This window comes from Balaenoptera physalus (assembly GCF_965194825.1).
Source record: "Balaenoptera physalus genome assembly, chromosome: 2".
NCBI lineage: Eukaryota > Metazoa > Chordata > Mammalia > Artiodactyla > Balaenopteridae > Balaenoptera > Balaenoptera physalus.
The window spans coordinates 128,569,953-128,590,372 of NC_138883.1; the positions used below are offsets into that span (position 1 = coordinate 128,569,953).

General features: G+C 41.0%; 1 pseudogene across 1 annotated transcript; it reads right to left on the reverse strand.

The window, feature by feature from the left end:
* Positions 1 to 14,514: 14,514 nt before the first annotated feature.
* On the reverse strand, positions 14,515 to 18,752 carry LOC309655231 (polyadenylate-binding protein 2 pseudogene; annotated as a pseudogene). The gene has a single exon. The product of its transcript is annotated as a polyadenylate-binding protein 2 pseudogene (transcript).
* Positions 18,753 to 20,420: the final 1,668 nt, after the last annotated feature.

The following is a 20,420-nucleotide window of genomic DNA, read 5'->3' on the forward strand; positions in this document are numbered from 1 at the left end:
ACGGACACATCCTTACAACCTGCTGTTCCAGGCCTGTGTGAACACTGCCCAGAACACACACACACACACACACACACACACACACACACACTGCTGGGACACAGAGACCTTCCCTTTAACCTACCCGTGTTGTGAGCCTAGAACTAAGTCACTGCCCTCTGTGAAGGAGGACGCAGGACCTAAGAGCCTGAGAAGCCCACGCTGGGCTATCAGGGCAGTCAGCAGAAGCGGGATTTGAACCTGGGTCTCCCTGCATCTCCAGACCCACCGTAGCCACCACACTGGGGAACAGAGACCCCCTTAGTCCTCAGCAACCCTGAAAGGGAGGTTTGGGATGAAAGCCCTGGGCATTGGCTTTTGGGGTTTAGAGAGGCCGACCTTAGGGCCAGGCAGAGACCCTGTTCTTGGCCACCCCTGCCCTGTGCTCAGGGGGTGGTCTTTCTGTCCTAAGGACCCCTCTAGCCTCCTCATGCTGGGCTCAGTGTTTTACTGAGCACATGCCATGGGTTCTTTGTTAGTACTGGGGAGGTGGGCAGGATGGAGTGGTTGGAGGTCCCAGGAGAGGGGCTGTGGGGGCCACCCTGCCATAAGGTGGTAGAAGGCCTGGTTGGTTTTCTGACTCTCGCCCCAGCTGCTGCTCACCACATCGCACTAGTTCAATGTTCTCTCAGTTCCAATCCCAGGAAATGAAAGTGAATGAAAAGGAAACTGCTAGTTCTAAGCTTAAAGGGCAGGAGGTTGGGGGATGGGCATACTGGCTGCTGGAAGGGGTCCAGCCCCTGGCTCCTGAGATGGCAAAGGCCCTAGGTCCCCACCCAGCAGCCTCCTGGGGAAGAACGTCACCCTCACTGAGGAGTAGGTTGAGTTTGAGCCCATTCTCTGCTCTCCAGGCTCCACTGAAGGCGGCAAACATGTAGTGTACGTTGGATCAAATTTAAGCCATTGTTATGTTGGATCAAATTTAAGCCATTGTTATAAATACAATCCAGATTAAAGGCTAATTTATTTTCACTTTTCCAGCTGCACTTGGTTTGAAGCTTCAGTGACCTGACCCAGCTGTTTCAGAGGTGGAGGTCTTTTCTAGTTCCTTCTAGAAGGAAGGAACTAGTTCCTAGTCTCACACCAGCCCTGGACTTGAAGATGAGGATCTGTTCTAGGTGGGTGGGAAAGATGTCACCTTGTTCTGTGTAGCACAGAGGAAGTGAGAAGCTAGCTCCTCGTCCCTGTGTCCCTGTGCAGTGGAAACCAGGCCGCCGTGCAGAGTTGTTTAGGATTCTCATAAGGGACCTGTGTGTGCTTGAAGGCCAGAGGCAAGACAAGGCTCTCCAGGGCACTCGGAGAAGCACCTCCTGGATTTGAAACATGCCCTGCCCTGCCACATCCATGTTATTTTTCTTCCCAGCTTTACTGAAGTGGGATTGACAAAAATTGTACATATTTAGGTGTACAACATGGTGTTTGGATACATGTGTATATTATGAAACGATTAACAGAAGCTAATTAACATAGCCATCACCTCATACAGTTACCACTTTTTTTGGTGTGGTGAGAACACTTAAGATCTCTTAGCAAATTTCAAGTACACAATACATTCTTACTAACTGTAGTCACCATACTGTACATTAGGTCTCCAGAACTTATTCATCTTATAACTGGAAATTTGTATCTTTTGACCAACAACTCCCCATTTCCCCCTCCCCACTCCCAGCACCGGTTAACTACCATTCTATGCTCTGTTGCTATGAGTTTGACTTTTTTAGATTCCATAAGTAAGTGAGATCATGCAGTATTTGTCTTTCTGCATCTGGCTTATTTCTTTTATCTTTTTTTTAAATTGAAGTATAATTGCTTTACAATGTTGTGTTAGTTTCTGCTGTACAACGAAGTGAATCAGCTATATGTATACATATATCCCCTCCCTCCTGGACCTCCTTCCAGCACCCCTGCCCCCTTCCCACCCATCTAACTCATCACAGAGCACTGAGCTGAGCTCCCTGTGCTATACAGCAGATTCCCACTAGCTATTTTAAACATGGTAGTGTATATATGTCTATCCTAATCTCCCAATTCGTCCCACCCTCCCCTTCCCCCTCTGTGTCCACATGTCCACTCTCTACATCTGTGTCTCTATTCCTGCCCTGGAAATAGGTTCATCTGTACCATTTTTTCTAGATTCCACATATATGCGTTAATATACAATATTTGTTTTTCTCTTTCTGACTTACTTCACTCTGTATGACAGACTCTAGGTCCATCCACATCTCTACAAATGACCCAGTTTTGTTCCTTTTAATGGCTAAGTAATATTCCATTGTATATATATACCACATCTTCTTTATCCATTCATCTGTCGTTGGACATTTAGGTTGTTTCCATGACCTGGCTATTGTAAATCGTGCTGCAATGAACATTGAGGTGCATGTGTCTTTTTGAATTATGGTTTTCTCAGGGTATATGCCCAGTAGTGGGATTGCTGGGTCATATGGTAGTTCTATTTTTAGTTTTTTAAGGAACCTCCATACTGTTCTCCACAGTGGCTGTATCAGCTTACATTCCCACCAACAGTGCAAGAGTGTTCCCTTTTCTTCACATCTTCTCCAGCATTTATTGTTTGTAGATTTTTTGATGATGGCCATTCAGACTGGTGTGAGGTGATACCTCATTGTAGTTTTGATTTGCATTTCTCTAATAATTAGTGATGTTGAACAACTTTTAATGTGCCTCTTGGCCACCTGTATGTCTTCTTTGGAGAAATGTCTTTTTAGGTCTTCCACCCATTTTTTGATTGGGTTATTTGTTTTTTTGATATTCAGCTCCATGAGCTGTTTGTATATTTTGCAGATTAATCATTTGTCTGTTGCTTCATTTGCAAATATTTTCTCCCATTCTGAGCATTGTCTTTTTGTCTTGTTTATGATTTCCTTTGCTGTGCAAAAAGCTTTTAAGTTTAATTAGGTCCCATTTGTTTATTATTGTTTTTATTTTCATTACTCTAGGAGGTGGGTCAAAAAAGATCTTGCTGTGGTTTATGTCAAAGAGTGTTCTGCCTATGTTTTCCTCTAAGAGTTTTATAGTGTCCAGACTTACATTTAGGTCCTTAATCCATTTTGAGTTTATTTTTGTGTATGGTGTTAGGGAGTGTTCTAATTTCATTCTTTTACATGTAGCTGTCCAGTTTTTCCAGCACTGCTTATTGAAGAGGCTGTCCTTTCTCCATGTATATTTTTGCTTCCTTTGTCACAGATTAGGTGACCATAGGTGTGTGGGTTTATCTGTGGGCTTTCTATCCTGTTCCACTGATCTGTATTTCTGTCTTTGTGCTAGTATCATACTATCTTGATTACTGAGCTTTGTAGTATAGTCTGAAGTCAGGGAGCCTGATTCCTCCAGCTCCATTTTTCTTTCTCAAGATTGCTTTGGCTAGTCAGGGTCTTTTGTGTTTCCATACAAATTGTAAAATTTTTGTTCTAATTCTGTGAAGAATGCCATTGGTAATTTGATAGTGATTGCATTGAATCTGTAGATTGCTTTGGGTAGTAGAGTCATTTTCACAATGTTGATTCTTCCAATCCAAGAACATGGTATATTTCTCCATCTGTTTGTGTCATCTTTGATTTTTTTTCATCAGTGTTTTACAGTTTTCTGAGTACAGGTCTTTTGCCTCCTTAGGTAGGTTTATTCCTAGATATTTTATTTTTTTGTTGCAATAGTAAATGGGATTGTTTCATTAATTCCTGTTTCTGATCTTTTGTTGTTAGTGTATAAGAATGTGAGAGTTTTCTGTGCATTAATTTTGTATCCTGCAACTTTACCAAATTCATTGATTAGCTCTAGTAGTTTTCTGGTGGCATCTTCTTTTCTATGTATAGTATCATGTCATCTGCAAACAGTGACAGTTTTACTTCTTTTCTGATTTGGATTCCTTTCATTTCTTTTTCTTCTCTGATTGCTGTGTCTAGGACTTCCAAAACTATGTTGAATAAGAGCGGTGAGAGTGGACATCCTTGTCTTGTTCCTGATCTTAGAGGAAATGCTTTCAATTTTTCACCATTGAGAATGATGTTGGTTGTGGGTTTGCCGTATATGGCCTTTTTTATGTTGAGGTAGGGTCCCTCTATGCCCACTTTCTGGAGAGTTTTTATCGTAAATGGTGTTGAATTTTGTCAAAAGCTTTTTCTGCTTCTATCGAGATGATCATATGGTTTTTATTCTTTAATTTGTTAATATGGTGTATCACATTGATTGATTTGCGTATATTGAAGAATCTTTGTATCCCTGGGATAAATCTCACTTGATCATGGTGTATGATCCTTTTAATGTGTTGTTGGATTCTGTTTGCTAGTATTTTGTTGAGGATTTTTGCCTCTATGTTCATCAGCGATATTGGTCTGTAATTTTCTTTTTTGTGTGTTATTTGTGTGTGGTTTTGGTATCAGGGTGATGGTGGCCTCGTAGAACAAGTTTGGGAGTGTTCCTCCCTCTGCAATTTTTTGGAAGAGTTTGAGAAGGATAGGTGTTAGCTCTTCTCTAAATGTTTGATAGAATTCGCCTGTGAAGCCATCTGGTCCTGGACTTTTGTTGTTGGAAGGTTCTTAATTATGGTTTCAAATTCATTACTTGTGATTCATCTGTTTATATTTTCTAATTCTTACTTGTTCAGTCTTGGAAGGTTGTACCTTTCCAAGAATTTGTCCATTTTTTCCAGGTTGTCAACTACTGGCATGTAGTTGCTTGTAGTAGTCTCTTATGATCTTTTGTATTTCTGCAGTGTCAGTTATAATTTCTCCTTTTTCATTTCTAGTTTCATTGATTTGAGTCCTCTCCCTTTTTTTCTTGATGAGTCTGGCTAAATGTTTATCAATTTTGTTTATCTTCTCAAAGAACCAACTTTTAGTTTTATTGATCTTTGCTATTGTTTTCATTTCTATTTCATTTATTTCTGCTCTGATCTTTATGATTTCTTTCCTTCTGCTAACTTTGAGTTTTCTTTGTTCTTCTTTCTCTAGTTGGTTTAGGTGTAAGGTTAGATGTTTATTTGAGATTTTTCTTGTTTCTTGAGGTGAGATTGAATTGCTATAAACTTCCCTCTTAGAACTGCTTTTGCTGCATCCCATAGGTTTTGGGTCATCGTGTTTTCATTGTCACTTGTTTCTATGGATTTTTAAATTTCCTCTTTGATTTCTTCAGTGATCTCTTGGTTATTTAGCAACACACTGTTTAACCTCCATGCGTTTGTGTTTTTTGCAGTTTTTTTTTTGTAATTGATTTCTAATCTCAGAGTTGTGGTCAGAAAAGATGCTTGATATGATTTCAATTTTCTTAATTTTTCTGAGGCTTGATTCATGATGCTAGATGTGATCTATCCTGGAGAATGTTCCATGTGCACTTGAGAAGAAAGTGTATCCTGCCACTTTGGGTGAAATGTCTTATAAATATCAATTAAATCTATCTGGTCTATTGTGTCATTTAAAACTTGTGTTTCCTTATTTATTTTCTGTCTGGATGATCTGTCCATTGGTGTAAGTGTGTTGTTAACACCCCCCGCTATTATTGTATTACTGCTGAATTCCCCTTTTATGGCTGTTAGCATTTGCCTTATGTATTGAGGTGCTCCTATGTTGGGTGCATAAATATTTATAATTGTTATATCTTCTTCTTGGATTGATCCCTTGATCATTATGTAGTGCCCTTCCTTATCTCTTGTAACATTCTTTATTTTAAAGTCTATTTTATCTGATATGAGTATAGCTACTCCAGCTTTCTTTTGATTTCCATTTGCATGGAATATGTTTTTCCATCCCCTCACTTTCAGTCTGTATGTTTCCCTAGATGTGAAGTGGGTCTCTTGTAGATAGCATATATATGAGTCTTGTTTTTGTATCCATTCCACCAGTCTATTGGAGCATTTAATCCATTTACATTCAAGGTAATTATCAATATGTATGTTCCTATTACCATTTTGTTAATTGTTTTGGGTTTGTTTTTGTGGGTCTTTTTCTTCTCTTGTGTTTAGCAATTGTTGTAAAGCTGGTTTGGTGGTGCTGAATTCTCTTAGCTTTTGCTTGTCTGTGAAACTTTTGATTTCTCTGCCAAATCTGAATGAGATCCTTGCTGGGTAGAGTAATCTTGGTTGTAGGTTTTCCTTTTCAATACTTTAAATATATCCTGTCACTCTCTTCTGGCCTGCAAAGTTTCTGCTGAAAATTCTGCTGATAACCTTAGGGGGATTCCCTTGAACATTTTTTCCCCTTGCTGCTTTTATTTTTATTTTTTAGAGGTTAATGATTTTTATTTTTTATTTTTTATTTATTTTTGGCTGTGTTGGGTCTTCATTGTTGTGTGTGGGCTTTCTCTAGTTGTGGTGAGCAGGGGCTATTCTTCGTTGCTCTATGCGGGCCTCTCATTGGGGTGGCTTCTCTTGTTGTGGAGCATGGGCTCTAGGCACGTGGGCTTCAGTAGTTGTGGCATGCGGGCTCTGTAATTGTGGCTCACAGGCTCTAGAGCACAGGCTCAGTAGTTGTGGTGCACAGGCTTTGTTGCTCTGCGGCATGTGGGACTTGCCTGGACCAGAGATCGAACCCGTGTCCCCTGCATTGGCAGGCAGACTCTTAACCACTGCGCCACCAAAGAAGTCCCCCTTGCTGCTTTTAATATTTTTTCTTTGAATTTAATTTTTGTTAGTTTGAATAATATGTGTCTTGGTGTGTTTCTCCTAGGGTTTATCCTGTATGGGACTCTCTGCGCTTCCTGGATTTGGGTGGCTATTTCCTTTCCCATGTTAGGGAAGTTTTTGACTATGATCTCTTCAAATATTTTCTCATACCCTTTTTCTTTCTTTTCTTCTTCTGGGACCCCTATAATTCGAATGTTGTGCATTTAATGTTGTCCCAGAGGTCTCTGAGACCGTCCTCAATTCTTTTCATTCTTTTTTCTTTATTCTGTTACTTGGCAGTTATTTCCACCATTCTATCTTCCAGCTCACTTATTCATGCTTCTACCTCAGTTATTCTATTATTGATTCCTTCTAGTGTATGTTTCATTTCAGTTATTGTGTTGTTCATCACTGTTTGTTTGTTCTTTAGTTCTTCTAGGTCTTTGTTAAACATTTCTTGTATTTTCTCAATCCATGCCTCCATTCTATTTCTGAGATTTTAGATCATCTTTACTATCATTACTCTGAATTCTTTTCCAGATAGGTTGCCTATTTCCTGTTCATTTATTTGGTCTTGTAAGTTTTTACCTTGCTCCTTCATCTGTAACATATTTTTTTGTTGTCTCATTTTTTGATGGGTGGGGCTGTGTTCCTGTCTGACTGGTTGTTTGGCCTGAGGCTTACAGCACTGGAGTTTGCAGGCAGTTGGGTAGAGCTGGGTCTTGGTGCTGAGATGAGGACCTCTGGGAGACCTCACTCTGATGAATATTCCTTGGGGTCTGAGGTTCTGTGTTAGTCCAGCGGTTTGGACTCAGTGCTCCCACCACAGGAGCTCAGGCCCAACCCCTGGCATGGTAGCTTGGGGGTTTCTTCTGTCCACTTAGGGGTTCAGGGTGCCCCACCAGTGCCTGTTAGGTACCCTAGTTGTGAGGAGATGTGAACTCCATGTCCTCCTACTCCACCATCTTGACTCCACCCCTGCCTCTGGCTTATTTCATTTAGCATAATGTCCTCCAGTGTTGCAACATCTAATGTTGCAAATGAAGGATTTCCTTCTTTTTCTAAAAGCTGAATAATATCCCTTTGTATATATATACAATTTTTTCTTTATCCATTCATCTGTTGATAGACACTTAGGTTATTGCCATATCTAGGCTACTAGAAATGATGCTGCAGTGAACATGGTGGTGCAGATATCTCTTCAAGATATCGATTTTATTTTCTTTGGATATATACCCAGAAGTGGGATTGCTAGATCATATGGTAGTTCTCTTTTAAATTCTTTTTTGAGGAAACTCCATACTGTTTTCCATAATAGCTGTACCAATTTACATTCCCACCAACAGTATATAAGTTTCTTTTATCCACATTCACACGAACACTTGTTATCTCTTGATTTTTTATAATAAATCCATTCTAAGAGGTGTGAGGTGATATCTCATTGTGGTTTTGATTTGCATTTCCTTGTGATTAGTGATGTTGAGCATCTTTTCATATACCTAATGGCTATTGTCTGTAGTGGTAGTAGTGTTGTTTATTTTTGCTTTCGTTGCCTGTGCTTTTGGTATCAAATCCAAAAATTCATCGCCAAGACCATTGCCAAAGAGTTTTCCCCTATGTTTTCTTCTAGGAGTTTTATAATTTCAGGGCTAACATTTAAGTCCTAAATCCACTTTGAGTTGATTTTTGTGTCCAGTGTAAAACAAGGGGCCAATTTTATTCTTTTGCATATGGATATTCAATTTTTCCAAGATCATTTATTGAAGAGACAATCCTTGCCCATTGTATATTCTTGGTGATTTTGTCAAAGATTAGTTGATCATCATATATGAGTGGGTTTATTTCTGGGCTCTCAATTCTGTCCCACAAGTCTGTCTGGTTTTGTTTTGTTTTTTTTCTGGAATCATACTGTTTTGATTTCTATTTTTTTTTAATATAGTTTGATATCAGGAAGTGTAATGCCTCCAGCTTTGTTCTTCTTGCTTGAGATTTCTTTAACTATTTGGGATCTTGTGGTTCCATACAAAATTAGGACTTTTTTTTCTCTTTCTGTGGAAAATACCACTGGAATTTTGATAGGGGTTGCATTGAATCTGTAGATTGCTATGAGTATTTTAACAATATTAATTATTCCAATCCAGGAACATTGGATATCTTTCTATTTATTCCTGTCTTTTTCAGTTTCTTTAATCAATGTTCTATAGTTTTCAGTGTACAGATCTTTCATCTCTTTGGTTAAATTTATATTTAAGTATTTTACTCTTTTAAATGCTATTGAATATGGAAATATTTTCTTAATTTCATTTTTAGATAGTTTGTTTTTGGTGTATAGAAACACAACTAACTTTTGTATGTTGATTTTGTATCCTGAAACTTAAATGAACTTGTTTATTAGTGTTAGCAATTTGTGTGTGTGTGTGTGTGTGTGTGTGTGTAATCTTTAGGGTTTTCTATATATATAATCATGTTAGTTGCAAACAGAGGCCATCTTACTTCTTCCTTTCCTATTTGGATGCCTCTAATTTCTTTTTCTTGCCTAATTGCTCTGGCTAGGACTTCCAGTACTATGTTGAATAGTAGTGGTGATAGTAAGATACTTGTCTTGTTGAGTATGATGTTAGCTGTGGGCTTGTCATATATAACTTTTATTATGTTGAGAGCTTTGTTTTTTTAATCATGAAAGGTTGCTGAATTTTGTCACATGATTTTCCTGCATCTATTGAGATTACTATATGATATTTATCCTTCATTCTGTTAATGTGGTATATCACATTGATTTGCATATGTTGGACCATCCTTGCATCCCAGGGATAAATCCCATTTGATCATGGTATGTGATCTTTTGAATTCGGTTGAATTTGGTTTGCCAGTATTTTGTTGAGGATTTTTACATCTATGTTCAGAGATATTGGCCTATAATTTTCTTTTCTTGTAGTGTCCTTGTCTGCCTTCAGTATCAGGGTAATACTGACCTTGTAAAATGAGTCTGGAAGAGTTCTCTCCTTTTCAATTTTTGGGAAAAGTTTGAGAAGGATCGGTATTAATTCATTAAATCTTTGGGAGAATTCACCAGTGAAGCCACCTGGTCCTGGACTTTTCTTTGTTGGGAGATTTTTGAGTACTGATTCAATCTCCTTACTTGTTATTGTCTGTTCAGATTTTCTATTTCTTCATGATTCAGTCTTGGTAGATTGCATGTCTCTAGGAATTTACCCATTTCTTCTAGGTTACCCAATTTGTTGGGGGTATAATTGTTCATACTAGTCTCTCATGATCCTTTGTATTTCAGTGGTATCAGTTGTAATGTCTCCTCATTCATTTCTGATTTATTTGAGTCTTCTCTTTTTTTCCTTAGTATAGCTAAATGTTTGTCAATATTGTTTATTTTTTCAAAAAGCAAGCTCACTTTTGTTGATTTTTCTATTGTTTTTCTAGTCCGTTGTTTACTTCTGCTCTGACCTTTGTTATTTTGTTCTTTATGCTAACTTTGGTCTTATTATATTCTTTTTATTCTAGTTCCTTGAGGTGTAAAGTTAGATTATTTGAGATATTTCTTTTTCTTAATGTAGGTGTTTATCACTATAAACTTCCCCCTTAGAGCTGTGTTGCATCCCATAAGTTTTGATATGTTGTGTTTCCATTTTTTGTTTGTTTCAAGATATTTTTTTATTTCTCTTTTGATTTCTTCTTTGACCAGTGGTTGCTCAGGCATGTGTTGTTGAATTTTCACATATCTGTGAATTTTCCAGGTTTCCTTATCTTATTGATGTCTAGTTTCTTACTATTGTGGTTATAAAAAATACTTATTTTATAGTATTAATAGTATTATAGTAATAATTTCGATCTTTTAAATTTGTTATGACTTGTTTTGTGACCTAACATATGATCTACCCTGGAGAATGTTTCATGTGCACTTAAGAATGTGTACTCTGCTGCTGTTGGATGTAACGCTTTGTATTTGACTGTTAGGTAGATTTGATCTAAAGTGTAGTTCAAGTCTGATGTTTCTTTAATGATTTTCTGTCTGGGTGTTTTACCCATTGTTGCAATGGGGTATTGGAGTCCCCTACTATTATTGTATTGCTGTCTACTTCTCCTTTCAGATCTGTTAATATTTGCTTTATATATTTTGGTGCTCTGATATTGGGTTCATATATATTTCCACTTGTTATATCCTCTTAATGAATTCACCCCTTTGTCACTGTATAATGACCTTCTTTGTCTTTTGTTACAGTCTTCTTTGTCTTAAAGTCTGTTTTGTCTGCTATAAGTAAGTATAGCTATCCCTGCTCTTTTTTGGTTTCTATTGCCTAGAATACTTTTTTCCATCCCTTCACTTTCAGCATATGCGTGTCTTTAAAGCTGAAGTGAGTCTCTTGTAAGAGCATATAGTTGGGTCTTATTTTTTATTTATTCAGCCACTCATTGTTTTTTTTGATTGGAGAATTATATATATATATATATATATATATATATATATATATATAAACATATATATAAACATATATTTAAAGTATACTTGATGTACAATATTATATAAGTTACAGGTGTACAATATAGTGATTCACAATTTTAAAGGTTATACTCCATTTATAGTTCTTATAAAATATTATATTTATATTTAAAGTAATTATTGATAGGTAAGGACTAACTATTGCCATCTTTTTCATTATTTTCTAGCTTTTTTGTCATTCCTTCATTCTTTTCTTCCTCTCTTACTGTCTTCCTTTGTGATTTGGTGATTTTTTTTTTTTTTTTTGCAGTGTTATGCTTGGATTTCTTTCTCTTTAACCTTTGTATTATCTACTACAGGTTTATTCTTTGTAGTTACCAGGAGGCTTACAGAAAACATCTTATAACAACCTATCTTAAGCTGATAAGAACACATATAAAAACTCTACCTACAGTGGGCCATGATGCAGACCATGGGCTCCCATCTGGGTCTCCTTTTTGCAGTCCCCAGGGTGGGGAAGGGAAGTCCTAGGGGTGCATGGCCCATGGGACGGTGTCAGGCCATCCCTGGCCTCCCAAACTGCAGCTCTGTGTCACCCCTTGAAGGTTTGCCTTTGCAGAATCACACAGGTGTGCCCAGCAAGGCACCTGTGCTGATATTTCTTCCCACTACCCACTTCTTCTGGGTCCTTTGTGGGTGCAGGGAAGGTGGGGGGGGGTCTATCCTGGAGTGGGGTGGCTTGAAAATGATGTTATCATCCTCTGGATCTTTCAGGCCCCTAGGTCAGAGAAATGGGGGATTTCCAGCATTTTAAGACAGCAAACCCAAAGCATCTCCATGGCCATCCCTCTGCCTTCAGTTAACTCTGGGATTGTGAGCATTTCCTGGGTGCGAGTCTGGGAGCCAGCTATGCGCATGCTGTTGGGTTCACATGTTACTGTCTGTACATTGTTGATGCCCAATTTATCTGGCTCATGAATCTATTAAACATGAAAAAATAACCCATCTCTAAATATTAATACACTTCTTTTATATCTAACACATAACACCTGAGTATTGACAATTTTCCCCAATTAAACATTATTTAAAATTTTATTGAATCCCACTTATAAACAATTAAAATTGAAGTCTAAAATACAGACCACCTTCAGTGCTTTGAACATGCTAAGAAACAGTCGAGTGCTGTACTCACTATAAAACTGTGACCCAAATGCTACCTACTGCCTTGGATTCACATTTTTCTTCCTTGTTCTGCACTAACCGTCTTCTTATTCATATTCATAGTTCTTCCTATGGTTTCTGAGCCTTTCTAGGGTTGCAACGTATGAGTTCTGCACTCTAATATGGGAGAAGGGGGTTTCCCTACACCACCAAGTAATTCTCTGACACTAGCTGGAGGTTTTACAATTCAACTCAAATCTGACACTATCTACCCAGAGATAGCATCAGATTCCTACAAGACTGCCATCCACTTGCCCCTGACACACATTTCAGATGCCAATTGCAAGTCCAGGTCATCACCTGCGCTTTTAACCGACTGGATGTAGATTGGAGTTTCCAATGAGCCCCACCTTGGATTCGACTGATTTGCTAGAGTGGCTCACAAAACTCAGAGAAGCATATTACTTACTAGGTTATCAGTTTATTATAAAAGTATGTAACTCAAGAACAGCCAGGTAGAAGAAATGTATAGGGCAAGGTACAGGGAAAGAGTGTGGAGCTTCCATGCCCTCTCTGGGTGCACCACCCTCCCCAAACCTCCATATGTTCACCAACCCAGAAGCTCTTCAACTCTGTCCTTTTGGGTTTTTATGGAGACTTCATTACAAAGGTATGATCGATTAAATCATTGGCCATTCCTGATTGATTCAAACTGTAGCCCGTCTCCCCTCCCTGGAGGTCAGGAGGTGGGACTGAAAATTCCAACTCTCTAATCACATGGATCACATGGTTGGTTCTCCTGGCAACCAGCCCCTACCCTTAGGTGCATCTAAAAGTCACTCATTAACATAAAAAAAGACACCTTTATCCCTCTTATCACATAGGAAATTCCAAGGGTTTTAGGAACTCTGTGCCAGAAACTGAGACAAAGATTAAATACATATTTCTTATTATAAATCACATCACAGGATGTTATTTCCAGACCCCAGTGAGAAAAGATCTCTGATGCTGATGATGCAGGACCTGGGCTGTGGATAATTCCCTTGGGCAGGGCTTCTGGCAGGCTCCTCCCAAGGTGACTGCACAAGCTGCGTGAAGCCTTTGCTCACTGAAATCTGTAGGACATTTCAAGCTCAAGCTTTTCATGAAGCTTTGTGTTTTTTGTAGTCCACTTCCCAAAGTGAGGCATTCTTTAACTGCCATTTGTCCCACCCACAGGCTATGTTGACCTGTTCTGCTAGCATCATGAGAAACACATCTTGTTCACATCTTCCAGAAAGGACAACTTGAGGCTCCTTTCCAGGCAGAAGGGCAAGTGTGCAGGCCCCTCTCCTCTTGGATCTGCCCACCACTCACGTCAGACCCTGTTTCTAGCTGGTCATCAAGGGCAATAGTCATCTCCTTTCAAGATGACTTTTCCTGAGTTTGTGTTTTCCTCTTACACAGATTTAAAAAATGTTTTTTATTATTATTATTTTTTTATTTTCAAAAACAACTTTATTCATGACACATATTAAAAAAAAAACCTCCCACCCCCTGGAAATGAGCTAAAAAAATAAACAAAATCCACCTCCCACCTCCCTGTCCCCACTTCCTCCCATTCCCTCCAAATAAAAGGGAAAAAAAGGCAAAGGAAAACAAAACAAAACAAAAAACTGAAAAACAAAAAAACCCCCAAAACCCCCCAAAACAAGGTAGTGCATTTCCCCAGGGGAAAGGGGAATTTACACTGGAGCCGCTGGGAGTGGATGGGAGATCTTCCAGCTACAGAAATCTGCAAAGAAAGACACTCAGAAAAAGAAACACAGAAGGAAACAAAATAGATCACCAGGCAATCTGGAGGGGCAGGGAGCCAGAAAAGAGGGGTGGGGTGGGTGGTAGACCTGGCAGGACAGGAACAGGCAGGAGGGGACTGTGAAAGCTAGGGAGAAGATGGAGGGAAGGTAACAGAACAGTCTGGTGTCCTTGCAGAGCCCTGGGTAAAAAAACTCCTCCTACCACCCATGCCCACCTACCCTTGAGCAGCCCACAAGGGGGCAAAGGGGGACAGGGAGACAGGGGGAGCAGCTTGCGCGGTTGAGATGTGTCCATGGCGAATTCCCAGAGTGAATGAGCAGCCCCCTGCCCCACTCCCTGGGCCTTCCCTTACTCCCCAAAGCAGGTCCCTCCTCAGCAGTTAGTTATGGGATTCTCCCCCCTTCCACAGTCTTTTTTTAAAAAAAAATATGGAAAGAACATCAAGGTCATCTTCTGTTTTTTCTTTTTTTTTTTTTAATTCTTTTTTTTTCTCCTTCTTTCCTCTCTCTCCTCCTAATACACACTTTTTTTAGTAAGGGGAATACCATGATGTCGCTCTAGCCCGGCCCCTGTAGACACGACCCCAGGGCCTGCTGTTAAAACCACTGTAGAATCGAGAGCGGGAACTGTTGTAGTTGGTGGTCTGGGCACGGTATCGGGCTCGCGGGAAACCTCTGGTCTGTTGTGCTGATGCCTGGTCTGTTGGTTCGTTTTGGGATCACCTTGATTTGTCTTCCTCTAAATAGGGACTCATCTAAGGCCAAGGAAGTCCTCACTGACTGTTTGTCTGAGAACTCTATACATGCAAACCCTTTGGGATGGCCACTAAATTTGTCACATAGTATAGTAACACGGTTGACTGAACCACAGCCATTAAAGTGTGCTTCCAGCTCTTCTGCTGTTGCACCATAGTCCACATTGCCAACATAGATGGAACAGGCATCAGCCTCCATCTTCTCCTCAGTGGACATGATCACTGGGCCAGCATTGCCTGGAGGTGGACTCATATTCATCTGCTTCTCTACATCGTTCTGTAGCTCCTTTAGCTTCTCAGCTTCTTCCTCCCTCTCCCTGACTCGAGCTCTGATCGCTTCCAGCTCCGGGTCCTCAATGGCGCCGTCCCCCGGGTCACCCTCGACCAGCCCCGGCTCCTCCTCCTCCTGGCTGCCGGGGGCTCCCAAGCCAGGCCCAGGGCCCGGAGCTCCCGGGGCTTGGGGGTGGTGCACGGGGCCGGGGCGGCTTCTCTTTGGGCTCGGGCTCCGGCTCGGGCTCCAGCAGCAGCTCCTCAGGCTCCAGTTCCTCAGACTCCAAGCCGTTTCCGTAGTCCCCTGCGCCCCCCGGGGCCCCCTCCCCGGCCTCCACACCGGCCCCGGGCACAAGATGGTGCCGCCGCCCCGGCCCGAAGCCCCGACCGCCCGCAGACCCCGCTGCTGCTGCCGCCGCCGCCGCCACCGCCGCCGCCGTCATCGCCGCTCAAAAAAATGTTTTATAAGCTAATATTCTACACTTACTAGAAGGAGCCAATACCGGTTTATATAATACTTGTCTTTAAAAGTGATCACAAATTATACATATCTTTTAAATTACAGCTACAATTTACATGCTGTAAATAACTTCTCTTTTTTTGGTATTGTAACAGGGAAGAGCTAAGTTGGACTCCATGTTGGATCTGTTTCTTTGACTTGAACCTTTGCTTTTCGTTGCTTTTGTTATTATAATCATACCCTGCCTCAGGGAAGCCTGCCCCTCTGCCAGAATGTTAAAGTGCCTCTGTTCAGCTCACAGGGAGACAATCTGACCCTGCCCACCTGTGAATGGCTGCAAGAAAGAAGAAATTAACACATTCCCTCACTGAGGCTGGTCCTCCCAGGAGATGTTTTGCAAGACTGATGGCCCTTTTTACTTTACTTCCCCACTGCCTCTCCCTCTCTGATTCTATAAAAGAAACTGGCATCCAGACCCTGATAAGATGGTTTTTGGGGACGCTAGCCTGCCATCTACTCAGTCTATCGGCTTTCTGAATAAAGTCGTCTTCTTTGCCTCAACACCTCGTCTCTGATTTACTACTGGCCTGTCGTGCGGCGAGCAGAGCAAGCTTGGACTCGGTAACAAATTTGGCTTAGCCAGCCAGGAGCCTTGTGGCTCATGGCTAGCTGGCCCCAGTCAAGGAATATTGGGGCAAGACCCTAGCAGCTGCCAGGTCCATTTGTCTTAAGGATCTTCCCTTCAAAGTTCCCTGAAGCGACACCAGCTACTCCAGCGGTTGGCAGTTGAAGCAAGGAACCAACAAACTTCTAGGAGTCGACGGACTCCATTTGATTTTGGACGGTAAGTCGCTCTGGCGTGCACACTGGAAACATATTCCCCCCTCAATTTGGGCTTTTCCTTTACAGGACAAGCCAATTTGGTTGGGGTACCCTGTTGGAGAGGGGAATTGTTGTTGGACTCTACCTGATTTTGGGAACTGGTTCATTGGAAACTAGTTCGTTGGTTTTGGTCTTGGTTTTCTTTTGGTTTTGTGTACATTGATGCTAGAATTTGTTTGTGCCTTTTGTGTTGGAATTTGTCTGCGTCTTTCGTGTTTTGGTGTTATCAAACTTATAAAAAAGCGAAATACTCCATCTATCCTGAAGGATAGCCCTTTGGGGCATATATTAGATAAATGGGCAAAACATAGCTATGAGCCTATGACTAGTAAAGACATGATATACTATTGTAATAGGGTGTGGACCCAATATATGTTAGGATCAGAAGAACGATGGGCCCCTGAATGGCTCACTCAATTATCATGCGATCTGGCAGTTAGAAGTGTTTTGCAAAAGAGCAGGGAAAAGAGGTGAGATTCCATATGTAGAAGCATTTATGCTATTGCATCAGGAGGAAGGAGTCAGAGGACTACCGCCTTATGGTAAAATGGTCTCAAAGGAAACCCAAGGGAGAACCTGTTCTACAAGGGGAAGGGGGAGAAAATGAGAGTGGGGACATATTATTCCAGACCTTAAACACCCCCTCTGGCCCATCCAGCTCCCCCACTGGCCGAGCGGGCTGCATGCACTGGCAGTTGCTCCAACTGCCCCACCCCATGCCGCCAACATATTCACCCCTTTCACTACCTCTTGTTTCCTCCACTCATGGGGAGCGAATAGAAGTTTCTATGGTAACCCCGGTGGCAGAGGGACCTGGTTTAGTATCACCATCTACGACCCGACAGGGCACCCAATTTGGACTGAGAGCAACTTCTGCAGCAGGGCAATTTCCCTTGTGCTGATATCCTGTAGGAGTCCGTAATGCAAATGGCCAGCCAGCTGGGCTCCTATGGATGCAGAATCCATTCTCGACTTAGGATTTGCTTAACTGGAAAAACCATAACCCTGCTTACTGAGAGGACCCACTCCTTATGACTGAACTTTTCACCTCGATATTTGCCACTCACCATCCCACTTGGGTGGACATTCACACTCTTATGAATATAATGATTACTGAGGATGAAAGGAGGATAGTAGAGAGGAAGTGCACCAGCTCCATTTAATGGATTCAAATGGAACTCCAGAAGCAAATTTGGCAGTCCCTATTGCTGAGCCTAACTGGGATCCTAATAATGGGGGCATGCCACTTCTAGAACACTACAGGGGATGTGTCTTAGTGGGTCTTCAAAAGGGGGTACCTAGACAAAAGAGCTTAAACAATCTCTTATTCAGGAGATAAAACAAAAGCCAAATGAGGTTCTATCAGAGTTCCTGGAAAGGATTTATCAAGCTTATAAGCGCTACATGGATGCAGACCCTGAGACCCCTGAGAATGTAAGGATAGTATGACTTTCATTGGGCAAAGCACCCCAGATATAAGGAAAAAATTACAGAAGTTTGATGGTGTATTTGGAATGAACCCTTCTCAATTAGTAGATGATGTTGCTTTTAAAGTATTCAACAACAGGGAACAATTACAAAAGCAAGAAGATGCAAAACGGAATGCACCTTTTCTGGCAGCAGCACTGAATTCCCAGAAGGTGAGTAACCTAAAGGAATGTAAGCCACCATTGGGGAAGGAGCAATGTGGTTACTGCAAGGAGGAAAGGCATTGGAAAAGAGAATGCCCTAGACAAAAGAATAATAGAAGGAAGACAGGAGCCTCTCATATGGTAGAAAGAGAGGAGCAATCTGATAATGAATGAAGAGGCCCAGGGACTCCCTTGGACCTGAGGTGTCTGATTCTAATTTCCCCACAAGACCCCTGGGTAACATTGACAGTGGGGAACAAGTTGATTGACTTTCTAATAGATATGGGTGCCACATATTCTGTGGTAAACACCAAGGTGGCACAGAAAACATCTCAGTCTATCTTGGTCATGGGAGTTTCTGGAGAAGTAGAGAACCGTTTGTTTCTATAAGCTCTAGAATGCCAACTATGGGACATAGCTTCTTATATATGCCAGAGTGTCCAATCCCCCTTCTGGGACAAGATCTCCTTTGTAAATTAAACACTCAAGTAACCTTTTCGCCATAACAGCTTGACATCAGGGTCCCACTGGAGTACACTTTAAGCCTACAAATGGTACTCATGGAAACCCCAGAGAAGGAGACAGAGCTCTTTCCCACAGAGGTCTACGAAAAGGTAAGGCTGGAAGTGTGGGCTGATGGCACTCCGGGGAAGGCCAAAAACACAAGACCAATACAAATCCCGTTAAAAAGGGATGCTGGACACCGTTACCACGTTGTTCAGTGTTCTGAAACCACGGGTTCATCTGACCTTTTTGAGGACTTATCTGCAAATGAAGACCTTTAGGTCTTTTTTTTTTTTTTTTTTTTTTTCTCTTCAAGAGAAAAAATATCTGTATTTTGAATGTCTGAAAATACACCCTTTTAGGAGGAATTCTAAGGGTCTAGTTGTTGGGAATATCACCTATTGGAAGGGAATGAACATCCTTTAGACCTCGTGATTGTATTTGTACCCTTTCTGGACCCAGCAGGATGTCCCTCACCATGGCATTGCAGCAATCACTGTCTTACTGAGCAGTGATGGTGAAGTGTGTGTGTTGCTCTTTTGTGTTTGATTCCCCCCCCCGCCCCCCACCAAAGGTAACATGTTCTTTGACGGTTTATTCTTTTCCTTTGCTTGTTTATTAAATACTTGATAAAGTTGAGAAGCACATTACCATGATATACTGTATTGCCTCTCCACCTCTCTTTCCCCTCTCGCTTAATTTTTGTTTTGGTTGGACTAGAGCATCCTTAACACCACTGTCATTATTGTGAATTTGGTTTATAAATGTCATGGTGAAGAAATACCTCAAAGATGCCTATTTTAAAAACCGATCTTACGGGTTAACAAGCCAGCCTGGTGGGATGTTTTCCATCATCATTTAACCAGTAATGGTTCTAAAAGTTTTGTGTATCCACATGGTCGTAGACCTCCTTTTAATGATTGTATTAACTTACAAGCTCAGGTAGTATTTTTCTTAAGGCTCTATCTCAGAGCACACTGACTGAATGTTAATGTGTGTAGCAAAGTGTTTACTTTCTTTAAATAACCAGCTCTGGAATAGTTCTTTGTGTTTCTAGCAGTCTGTGTAGTTGTCTTTTCAGAGGAGGATTTTTCACATTTCTGGGGTGTTCTTGTTTCTAGGGCGGTAAGATTTCTTTCTTTTCTTCTTTTCCCCTAAATTCAATGCAGGTGAGAGGGTGGGAGGGTAAGGGCTGTTGTTTTTAACTAGCATGTTAGGTATATTCGGGTGGGTGGGAAGGTCGTTTGTATTTTTTTAAATGAATCTTGCTTAATACTGTCCATTAGCTGTCATGCCCGGTCAGCAAAATGTTTTAATTTTAAAGTGTAGAATACATGGCTTGGTTGAGGGTTTTTTGTTTTTGTGAGAAAAGTAAATGCAAAAATTGGAGAAATTAACATGGGCATGTTGCCTTGATGTTAGAATGACTAAGGTAAGACTTTTTTTTTTTTTGATTTGTCCAAGGCAGACATGTAAGGGATATGCACCACCAGACTAACTGCCCGGGCCACAGAAACCATGCTGCAAGCCCACCTGGGTGCTGACTGCCTCTTGACACTTTTAAAAATGGGCATCGTGGTGGTGGTGCGGATCCCGTCAATTAAGTGGAGAATGGGGAAACAAAGGTTTTTCCCCCAAACCTTTAAGGTAGGTTTTTGCTTGGGGTGGGTTTTTTTTTTTTCTCCTGCCCTCTGGATTTTTACTTTTAAATCTTAAGTGATATACTGCAGGCCTCAGGCATGACAGGCAATGAGCAGGTGAAGAACCAGTGGAAAAGTGTTCAAAAACTCCTGTGTTAGCTAACAGGCTTCTGAATGTATCGCTCTGGTCCACAGAGAAGGCTGGAGAAGGTAGCA